Source organism: Cariama cristata, unplaced genomic scaffold (genome assembly GCF_000690535.1).
Source record: "Cariama cristata isolate BGI_N322 unplaced genomic scaffold, ASM69053v1 scaffold34112, whole genome shotgun sequence".
NCBI classification, from domain to species: domain Eukaryota; kingdom Metazoa; phylum Chordata; class Aves; order Cariamiformes; family Cariamidae; genus Cariama; species Cariama cristata.
The window spans coordinates 16,279-26,413 of record NW_009603854.1 but is presented as its reverse complement, the minus strand read 5'-3'; the positions used below and the strand labels follow the sequence as shown (position 1 = coordinate 26,413).

At 41.9% G+C, this 10,135-nt stretch overlaps 1 protein-coding gene across 1 annotated transcript in view; it reads left to right on the top strand.

The window, feature by feature from the left end:
* Positions 1 to 2,952: 2,952 nt before the first annotated feature.
* The window catches only part of RHOA (ras homolog family member A), a 19,817-nt gene continuing 12,634 nt past the window's right edge, over positions 2,953 to 10,135 (top strand). Inside the window, exon 1 of the mRNA XM_009695364.1 lies at positions 2,953 to 3,076. The gene's annotated coding sequence lies outside the window, so the exon portion shown is untranslated. The remainder of the gene's footprint in view (positions 3,077 to 10,135) is intronic.

Below are 10,135 nucleotides of genomic sequence, written 5' to 3'. Positions count from 1 at the left end.
GCAGGATATCACAGAGTTTAATGCCTTTTTAAAAAAATAAGTTATAAAAAAAGTAACCAGATGGACTAACAACTTACAGTAAGAGAACGTCAGTGTGGCTTTTGCAAAGGAAACGGTGCTGCTTAAATCTACTGGAGTTTTTGAATGACTCGAGAAGCACAGAGAAGGGAAGTTTGGGACAAGAGAAGAATAGGGATCTGTGCTACACCTGTACTGTTAAGCATACTCATCAATGATCTGGTGAGAAAGGTGTTGAGTAGTAAGGGAAAAAAAGACAACAGCTGACTATGAAGAATTGTAGCTCGTCCTTCTGACACTGAATTACAAGCAGTAAAATGTTGAATGAATTTTGTTCCAGATAAATACAAACTTGGGGGGGGGGGGGATACACTGGAAATAATCTTTGTTTATGCACTGATGGGGTGAAAGTTAATTATTGCCACTTAGAAGGAAGAGCATGTCATAATTCTGTGAAAATGCAAGTTTAATGTTCAACAGTGATCATATGAGCATGTGTGAGGGGCTTTGGGGAAAGGAATAAAGAAGAAAACATAGGATAGGATAACATTGTGGCTTTCGGTTCTTAGCACACAGATTACTGTGCTTTTGCGTGAAGGAGGATGAACTTTGAGATACAGTGCAACTGGAAAAGCAAAGAGGCTGAGAAGAGTGATCAGGGATAAGGAATGGATTCCATACCAGGGATACTTAAAAAGATTTGAACCCTTCAGCTTGGCAAAGAATGACTGAGCACAGTCTGAATCGAGATCAAAACTGATGGTGCCTGTCCTGCAGTCTGTGCTGAGACTGTAGAATGCAGCACCACAAAGTGCTTTGAATGACAACGATTTACGTGGCTTCAGAATCAAACAGATGAAAACACAAAGAAAATGCTATCAAATGGGCTGTTGAGCACAAAGATTAAAAAAGCTAAGAATTACTCCCAAGCTGGAAACTGAGAAAATACGCTTGCAGAGGTATCAATGCATTTGCTCCTTCTTTTTGTCTTAGTCATTTGAGATACCTGTGTCTGTCAGACGGGGTGCTGGACTTGATGGGTGTTTGAACCAGTGCAGTCTCAACAAATGTCTTGTGGTGAGAGAAGAGGAGGAACACAGGTGAGAGTGTCAGCTATAGGTACAAAAATATAGTTGTCTGGAAGAGTTAGTGTTAGTTTCTCTTGTCCGTACGTGTTTCTGCTGCCAGCTATGGGGCAGCGGTGGGTGCCTAAAGACAGAGCCATCTTGCCCAAGCAGAACCTGTCCCCTTCAGCGTGTGGGTGCCCCACATCCCATTTGATATGCTGGAGGTGTCTGGGAAGAGAGAGTACCAAGAAAAAAAAACTGTCACAAATGCAAAGCGTTCTGCAGATTGCACACGAGTGGAAATCCACTATATGCTATAATTACCTCAATATTAAGCCCTAATCTCATTTTGTGCGAAGTAATCTTGGGACTCGGTATTGCATAAGGGAAGTGCTCTCATAAGTCATCATACCTACTGATAACAAAGTTCTAGTCAGTAAGGGCAAAGTAACAAGAATGTTAGGTGAGGGTGGAAGAACAGCAATGTTAGCCACAGACCCTGAGGACAAAATACTGCTTTGTACCCCTGTAGTCCCAGTTTTGCCTTCAGCTTTGCCTTCAGCCTTGGGGAGGGACTTGTCGTGGTAGAGTAAGGCAGGGGAGAAATGGTGGAATTGCTCTTCTTCCCTGGGTTCTGAAATTGTGTTAATTTACTAATTATATAGAAATAGGGAGGTGAAAACCATAGGGGTGAACTTTGCAGATAGTCAAGAACAAAGAAAACGTTGTAGTAGACCAGGAGGACCTTGCTAAGTTTGGTGTTTACAAAACAGGATGCACAGTGACAATGTTTAGACAGAATTTTGCTTGCACATATTACTGTTTTAGTTTCTAACAATTTTGGCTTAAATGAGCTTAAAAAAGATGTTTCAGGAACCTCCTTTTGTGATATTTTTCCCCAAATAAGTGTTGAAAATGAATTAAATAACCTAACTTGGAAAGGAAATGAAGGCATCTGTTTTGTTTGCACTTAAAAACAATGCAAGAAAGCCCTACGGATGAAATAGGAGAAAAGTACAAACTGAAAGTAGAAAATAGAAAACAGAAGCTTGAAAGCATGGCAAGTTAACTGGGAGAAAAAGTGAGCTCAAAGAGAAACCTATGTCTAAGATATTATGGATCTAAAAAGTTGAAATGTCGTAGAAACGCCGAAGCCTTGCTGTGTGCCCAGCTGGGAGGCCTGCCTGCCTTTGCTTTGAACCTGGCTCATCTCCTCTGCCCTTGTCCTTGTTTTAGTGACTGAATGCTCAGGCCCCAGCTTTTCTCACTGCGGCTTAGGATCTTAGAGAAGTGTCTGTAGTTGTTTTCTTCTTGGTTGCTTCTCTTCCAGATTGTCCTTTTTTCCAGTTCTGCCATAGTTGTTCTTCATGTGGATGCTGTTCTGTAGTTTAATAACCCATGTTGCCCTGCTCTGAGTCATTTCCAGTTCCTTTGTAGCCTTTTTGACCTGGGGAGGAGCACAACTGCACACAGAATCAAAAGATGCAGGAGTGCGTGTGGATTCCTGTGTCAGTTTAGTGATTTCTAGTTTGTTCATTTTTTCCTAGTTCTTAATACTGGGATTTTTAATTATTTTTTTTTTAGTTCTTCAGAGTGTCGATCTTGTCTTTTAAAGGAATTAACTATATAACCCTAAAGTATTGCCCTTGAGTAGCAGTGGTTAGCTACCAGTCCGTTTCATAAAGGAAGTTGAATCTGGTTTTTACCTTGTGTATCACTTCACATTTATCTATTTCAAATTTTATTGCTTAGGCACAGAGTCTGTTAAGGTTCTGAAATTCATCACAGTCAGCCCTTGCCTTTATTACCTGAACATCTTGGCATCATCAGTAAATTTTGTTGTATTGCTATTTTTCCTTGCTCTTTCAGGTAATTTAGGAATGTTGAGCTGTGCAGGTTTTACTGGTGGTCTTCCATATCATTTCTTTCTGTCTGGTTTCCTGGCTTTCACCAGTTCTTTATCCATGTACAGGGAACTTCCCTGTAATCAGGTAGTTGTGTTTTTTTTGTTTAGAGATAATCAAAGGTTGCATGGTATTGCACGCCTAATCTGACCAGACTTGGTAATTCACACCTCTGTTTTGATAAATATCTCAACTCTAAAGATCTCTGGCCTGAAAATAGAGGAGGTTTATCGAATTATTTTTTTTTTCCAGAAAGCTCTTTACATACTGCATCAGTTTAGGGAGTTTGAAGGAATGCTAATATGCAGTAATAATAAAGAGAAGTAGGACAACCTTAATGATTATAATCCCATCAGACTAAGACATCAATCCCAGATACAATAATGGAATAAGTAACAAAGTGTTCAGGAAAGAATTAAGGCAATGTCACTCAACCTGGACTGGGCGAAATAGAAACAGTTAGTGTTAATTGTTTCAGTTTGGCTCTTCAGTACACATGTTCATCTTAGCTTTTGGTTAGCACTTGACAGTAATTGCACGTCATTTTCGGTGAGAAACTAAGCTGGTACAAAATCAATATGGTTCATATTAAATTCAGTAGAAAGAGGACAGCTTTAAAAGGCAAGTGCAGACTCATGAATGAATCTGTGTCTAGTGAGAACATGAAGGACTTAGCTCCTTGGCCTGTGTATTTCTCACCAAGTGCTTGGAAGAAACACAAAATACCAGCATGAAGAAATTTGCAGAGGCCAAATAAATGAGGAAGTGACAAATAAAACCTCATTGCTGATGCAGAAAATGTAAACTAACTGCTGGAGCAAGAAGCATGGTAGGAGATTCTCTGTTATCACCTGTTTTAAAGTCAAGATAGTCCACACTTGAGTTAATGCAAGGAGCGAAATGTGTATGGGAGAATGACCAAGCTGCAGCTTGTTTGCACTTGAAACACAGCTCAGGGTGTGGTTCTCTGATACGGTGTGAATGGATCTAATAGCGCACCCTTGTCAAAATGGGGGTGTCCCTCAGGGCTCCACCTCGTGGGGCCTGGGTTGCAGCAGCCCTGGTGCATTTGGGGCTGTGATGGATGATGTGGAATGAGAAGGAACACAGTGCTGTGCTGCTGGGCTTCCAAGGGCCCTCCTGGCTGAAGGACTTCACCATGACACCTCTACAGCTTTGTTACTGCTTATGCTAGGAGGAGCCAGCTAATAGATCAGCCACTTACTGCTGACAAAGGTGTAAAGGTATTTAAAACAAAAAAAAAACCCACAAAAAACCCCAAACCTCTGTATGCTAGGATGCTTCAGTCTGGAAAGTCTGATACGTGAGCAGCAGAAAGAGGGCGAGTGAGGTAAACTGTTCGCTGTCTTTCCATTTTGGAGTTAGGAGGCAATAAAAGAAACTAATGGGGACAATCTTGAATTTGAAGGAAGTGGCTTTACACACAATGTGTAATTAAGCTGTGGGAACTCCCTCCAACAGGATGTTGTGAGTGCTGGAAGTTTACATCGGTTCAAAGGGAGTCTGGACAAGCTCATGGAAGAGAAATCTGTTTGAGGTTATCAAATTCAAGGAAACCACATCTGACCGAAGAAGCTCCTGAGCTGAAAATGGTTAGAGGCTGGAGAGCATGGAGAGGGAAGCTTCTTGTTCCCTTTTCCTCTTCTGCTTTTCTGTAGGAATCCATTCCTAAACTGATCCTGAATGCCAGGTGTTGAGGTGGAGAGACCTAAATCCCAAGCCAATGTACTTGTTTTTATATGTGTGTAGACCTGTAATAAAGGACGGTCTGTGAGTCTCTAGCTGTAGGAAATTTAAGTTTAGCTGCAGGGACAAGTTGGTCCCCTGGTCAGTGTCTGTGCTGGAGCTGCTTGGGGGACACAGTGCTGGGTGTAGAGCGTTGCCCAGGTCATGGCTTGGGTGTTTTAACAAAAGATAGTTTCTATGTTCCTGGGAGTGTTTGATCATGCTGAGGCATTGTTCCTGTAAAGCACGGGTGGGTGGGCTGTACAGGGAAGCAGGGCAAAGCAAAAGGTTTTGCTCTTTCTTGTGGTGGTTAGAAATCAAGTAAATTTATCAGGATCCAAAGCAATTTTCTTCTCTGACAGTCAGAATTGTATGCGTGTTGTCATACAGGATTTATCCTGAAGAGGAAGGCAAGGGCAAAGGCTGTAATTTGATAGGATGAATCCAGCTTTGGGACTTCACATGGTATCTCAGATTAGACGTACTATGTCCGCATGACGCAGAACACAGATCTAGTACTGGCTGCTCATGCGGGTTTCCTCAAAAACTTTGCACTGGCAGGCTTTATGCTGGATGAGGTATCTCCTGCCCTATCGCAGCCGTCGTAGAGGCAGCAAAAGCACCACACTGTGTGGTTAACTGAAGTACGTTGTATGCCCATGCCTGTTAAACACCAATTTTGTACTTTTGGATAACTCTTTAATGACTGTATAAAATTCATCAGTCATTAAGGGTTCACCGGGGCTGGCACCGAACCAGTGTTGTTAAGACCTAATGCAGTTAAGCTGACACTGCTCCAACTTCTGGTGATGTGGTACAAAGAGGCTTGAGCTGGTTATTTGTGGAGTTAGCTGAGACCTGGTGAGGTGTATTAGCTAGGGTTGTAATACAGCTATACTGCTGCTAGTTTAAAGCTGGCTCTGGAAATGTACAGTCATGTTTGCAAAGCGCTTTTCCTAAACTAGTAAATCTTGCCAGACTTGAGCGTGGTTAACGCACAGTCTGAATAAACTGCTAGCAGAAAGCTGAACGCTCTGCTTACCCTGTCTGAGGACCTTCCTGAAGGACCTATGTCCAGTATTTTAATCCCATTGGATGCTACACTGACCTTCTGTGTCATTTTTTCAATTGTACTTCAGTCTTACAATAGAAAATTTTTGTTTCGCTGTGGATTACGTTTAATGCGCAGTGTCAGTAGCCTGCCCTGTGCTTTGCCAGCCTTGGGGTTTTTTTCAAGTGTTAAATTTCATATGTAACCGTCAAAAAAAAAAAAATGCAGCAGCTATCTTTTTTCTTACCAACTGCTCCCACATAGTGCCGTAGTTGGAAATAGGTCTATTTTGCAGTACTGTCAAATTGCTTTACGTGCTGGATGCTCTAAGGAATATAAATATAGTTATTTCCCAAAGGCCCAGTTAGTAATGCTTTAAATAGTGTGGCTTATCAGTTTATGAATGCAAGTGTCTACAGACAAATTTGCACAGAATTAGGTAAATTTCAGTGATTGAAATAAGCTGTGTTGACTGTCTCCTTTATAGCGGTAACTGCATTCATGTTTTTAGTGTTTGTATTGTAATTGAACTATATTTCTATCCCAGCAATGCTTGATTTCAAGTTGTGCATGGTACCAAACGAACATGATGACTCTGAGCATGGAGTTTTTCTGGCTTTACTTTCAGTGCAGCTGTACAGATGAATTCTATTCTGAATGTCTTCAGAAACAAAGACAATAAGTAAATGGTCACTTGCAGCATGTTTTGGTGTATGTAGTTCTTCCAGGATCTTTTAGGAACCCTGTAGCAGAAGCATGGGTTATAGCTAACTCCTTTATGTGACTGAATCACCTTTGTTCTTTTTTTTTTTTTTCTTAATCTTATTGCAGTCCCAAGGCTGTTTGCTGCCTATTTTGCAACTTCTGTAAGAGGTGAATTGGGGTCATAGTTTCCTTTACTTCACAACTATTGCTATTTAAGAGCATAACCCATCCTGAGTGGATTATGTGGGAAAAAAATAGCACGATAGCACACATAGGCTTATGAATAGCAAACTGCAGTGTTTCTGGGGTTTGCTTATACATACTTTCACTAATAAAAAGCGTAGTGGAGGAAGGAAAATTACAAAATGTATAGTTGCTGACATTTACCATTGGGACTTAATGGAGGAGAAGGTTGAGATGCTTGCCTCCTGTTGGCAATTAAACAGCTGGGAGATGTGGGAATCCTGAATTCTGCTCTAGAGGAGGGTGGTTTTGAGCAGTTATACCCCTCTGCCATCCTCCTCCTGGCCTGTTTGCCTGCCCCCTCCCTGTTCTCTGCTCATGGTCTTTGGACCATTTCCCGCACCCAAATGCTCCATATTCAATCTCATTTTCTTCACTGTCTGTATATAGCTGCCCTAAAAGCAGACCTATTTGCTTTTGAGCTGATCTGCTTTTTGCTCCAAACTGATCCAGTAGTTCTCAGGTTTAATGCCAGACCTTGCTAAACAGCCAGAAGATGACTATGGGAAAAGCCTGCCCATCCATGTCCTCTTCATCACTGGAGTCTTTAGGCATACTCTCTCCTCCTCCCCTTCAAACTTGAACAAAAGTCAGTGCATTTTAAGAGTAAATTCAGGTCCTGGTGCAGAGGCAGTTCTCCCCTCTAGTAGGTAGAGGGCAGGGCTTGACTGGTCGGGATGGGAGGCACTTGAGTAGGGCTTCATCTTCTGGTCCCTCAGCCTTGCTGTTGTTCCTCCTGCTGGCCCAGGGCAGGGCTGACTGAGTGAAGGGGGAAAATGAAGCAAGTGAGAAGAGTGCCAGGCTGTAATTCACTCAACAGCAAACTGTCTAAGTGCTGAGTGTGGGGGAGTCAGCAGCAAAGCAGTCTTTACAGGATTTCAAAACCCTTGCTTTCCAACGTTTTGGTTTTAAGGACTTCAGCAAGATTAGGTGGGAAAGAATTTAAAGGGTGTTTCCCCCTCAGCATCAGAAACATCATTTATGGTCCTGCTTAACTGCTTCTGCTGAGTTCTTGCTAACACATGCAGTAATCCAGATCTTTTTTGACAAAACTGTACATTGTACAAGGGATCTGCCCATATGGCATAGCAGGCAATATAAATTTGGTAGTAGTTGATTGGTGGTTGAAATGAAATCTGGTTGGGATGCATATGTGATGGTAAAGGGCTGTTTCTTCCACTCTATTACTTTTGCCAGGGTGAGATCCAGAGTGAGACAGGCAAACCTGGCATATTTGTTACCAGGTTATCCAACTTCAGAATGTCAACAGCGGGTTCACAATTCTCACTCGTGCTGTGTGGCCTTGGGGTTTGTGTGAGAGGAGGCACTGGAAATGTTGTTCCTTGGAAAAAATAAATAGCGTGCTGAAGAGAAGAGGCAAATTCCATTGCAGTAAACAATAATACTGAGGGGGGAGTACATTTAAAACATGGGAAAAAATACTTTCCCCATTTCTCCTTCTTTTGGCGTATTGGCTAGATTCTCTTAACAAGCAGGGCTTTATGCTGCATGAGTCTTGGAGCGTCACTGCACTTAGAAATAGCAGCCTCATGTAACAAGGATATTAGTGTGGCAGCTCTCAGCAAACAGGAGCTCCTTGTGTTGTAACCTCCTGTGATGTTAGTGGGATTGAGTAAACGATATCTAAAGCTCTTGTAATACCTGTGAAAGGCACTGGCCTAGGTTGAGGAAATGTCATAATTGAATCTCTTCCATCCAGATGAGTCACTTGAGTCATGTTGTGAGAGTCTCAACTTTGAATCTAGCAGACTAGCTGGTTTTAAGAATCCTATAAATGCAAAGGTGGGAGGAGTGGCTCATTTAAGAGTAGGAAAAGTTGCAGCTCTGTCATCTTGCTGCAGAAGATGGCACAGATTCCCCTAGAAGATCACTGCAGCCATTCTGTTACACTAATTGGGATAGAATATTTCTTGCTCAATGTTCTGTGTGTATCGTCAGTGATGCCGTTCCAGCAGCTTTCTGGATTTATTGGTCTCTCCCTGCTCTATGCATTGTATAAAAGGATGAACGTGTATACTTGTGTTCAGTTACAGTGAGGTAGCTTGGATTTGGTCTATTTGTAATATCCTCTTAGGTAGTTCATACAGGTTTTTTTACCTCTAAATGTAGACACATACTCTGGTGACAGGCTATACTGCACCAAATACTAACTTGCATGTAACGTTAAGTACCATACATCTGAAATGAAACTTTTTAGACTAGCAAAGTGCTTTTTGATTCCTGTCAAAACATACTACTGATCCAAATTTGATGTGTTTCCAGGCTTCAGAATACTTGATTAAGAAAACCAGAGCATGTCAAAATGCAGCAGAAAGACCCAACTGCTGTGAATGCTATTAGTGTTGTCCTTGTGATAGGCTCCATTCTAAGCAATCAGGTTTTTTTCTCTATTGTACTGTGTAGGTGACTTTCTGAATAATTGCCAGACCTGAAAATCCCTTATAGCTTACCCACTGGATAGAAATGTATTTATTTTATCTAAAAATCATTAGCTAAAAGATGCTGATCTGTACACAGAATCATCTAAATTAGGAAATTATTATTGTAAATATGCTTAACGCATGGATTACAGGATGCAGTTGCTGTGGCCGGATACCTGCTAAAATTTGAAGAACAAATATGGGGGGGGGGTTGGACATGTAGCACATCTAGAACAATCTCCATACTCCTGGAGACTCAGCGGTACAGACAAGTTGAATCTGTCCTGAGAAGAAAGCTGGGTGCTGGCCCAGCAGCAGTGTTCCACCCTTGAACATCCACATGTTGAACAGAAGTGAAGTATATTGTTCTGGCAGCAAGTAAGGGTTCAACCTCACCAGCAGAGAGGATACTTCAGGTACCATAAAGCTGTAAAGTTCATAACCACTAATGTCAGGAAGAAACAAGCGGTTGTGATGTTTGGTGACTTCCTCCCGAGGTAGATGGAGAGGGGTCTATCCAGTGACCAGACCTGACATCCTGAGGTATCTCTGTCTACCCAGCATTTATAACCTGAACTGTTTCTGAAAATCTGTTGAGATCCATAAACAAACTAGCCTCAGCCTGTGCTGCATGCCCAGGGGAACGCTTGGGATAAGCAAATCAAAAGCACCTCCTAGGGCTTTGGAGGCAAGTGGAAGCTTCAAGGATATAAGTGGTGATCTTTGCATACTGAATTGAATTTTATACAACACGTTTGTTCCAATGACATTATGCAGAGGGAATCCTTCTGTGTACTGCTCTGGAAGGTGAAACTAAAGTAAAAAAGATGAGGATGCCATAGGTCACCAAGAAAAGATAAGGTGGTTGAGGCTTTTTGTGAGCATCTTGGCAGGATCCTCTAGAAGTTGGTGGTGAGGGAATTTTTAATTACCTAGATGTTCGATATACTAGATGGAAGG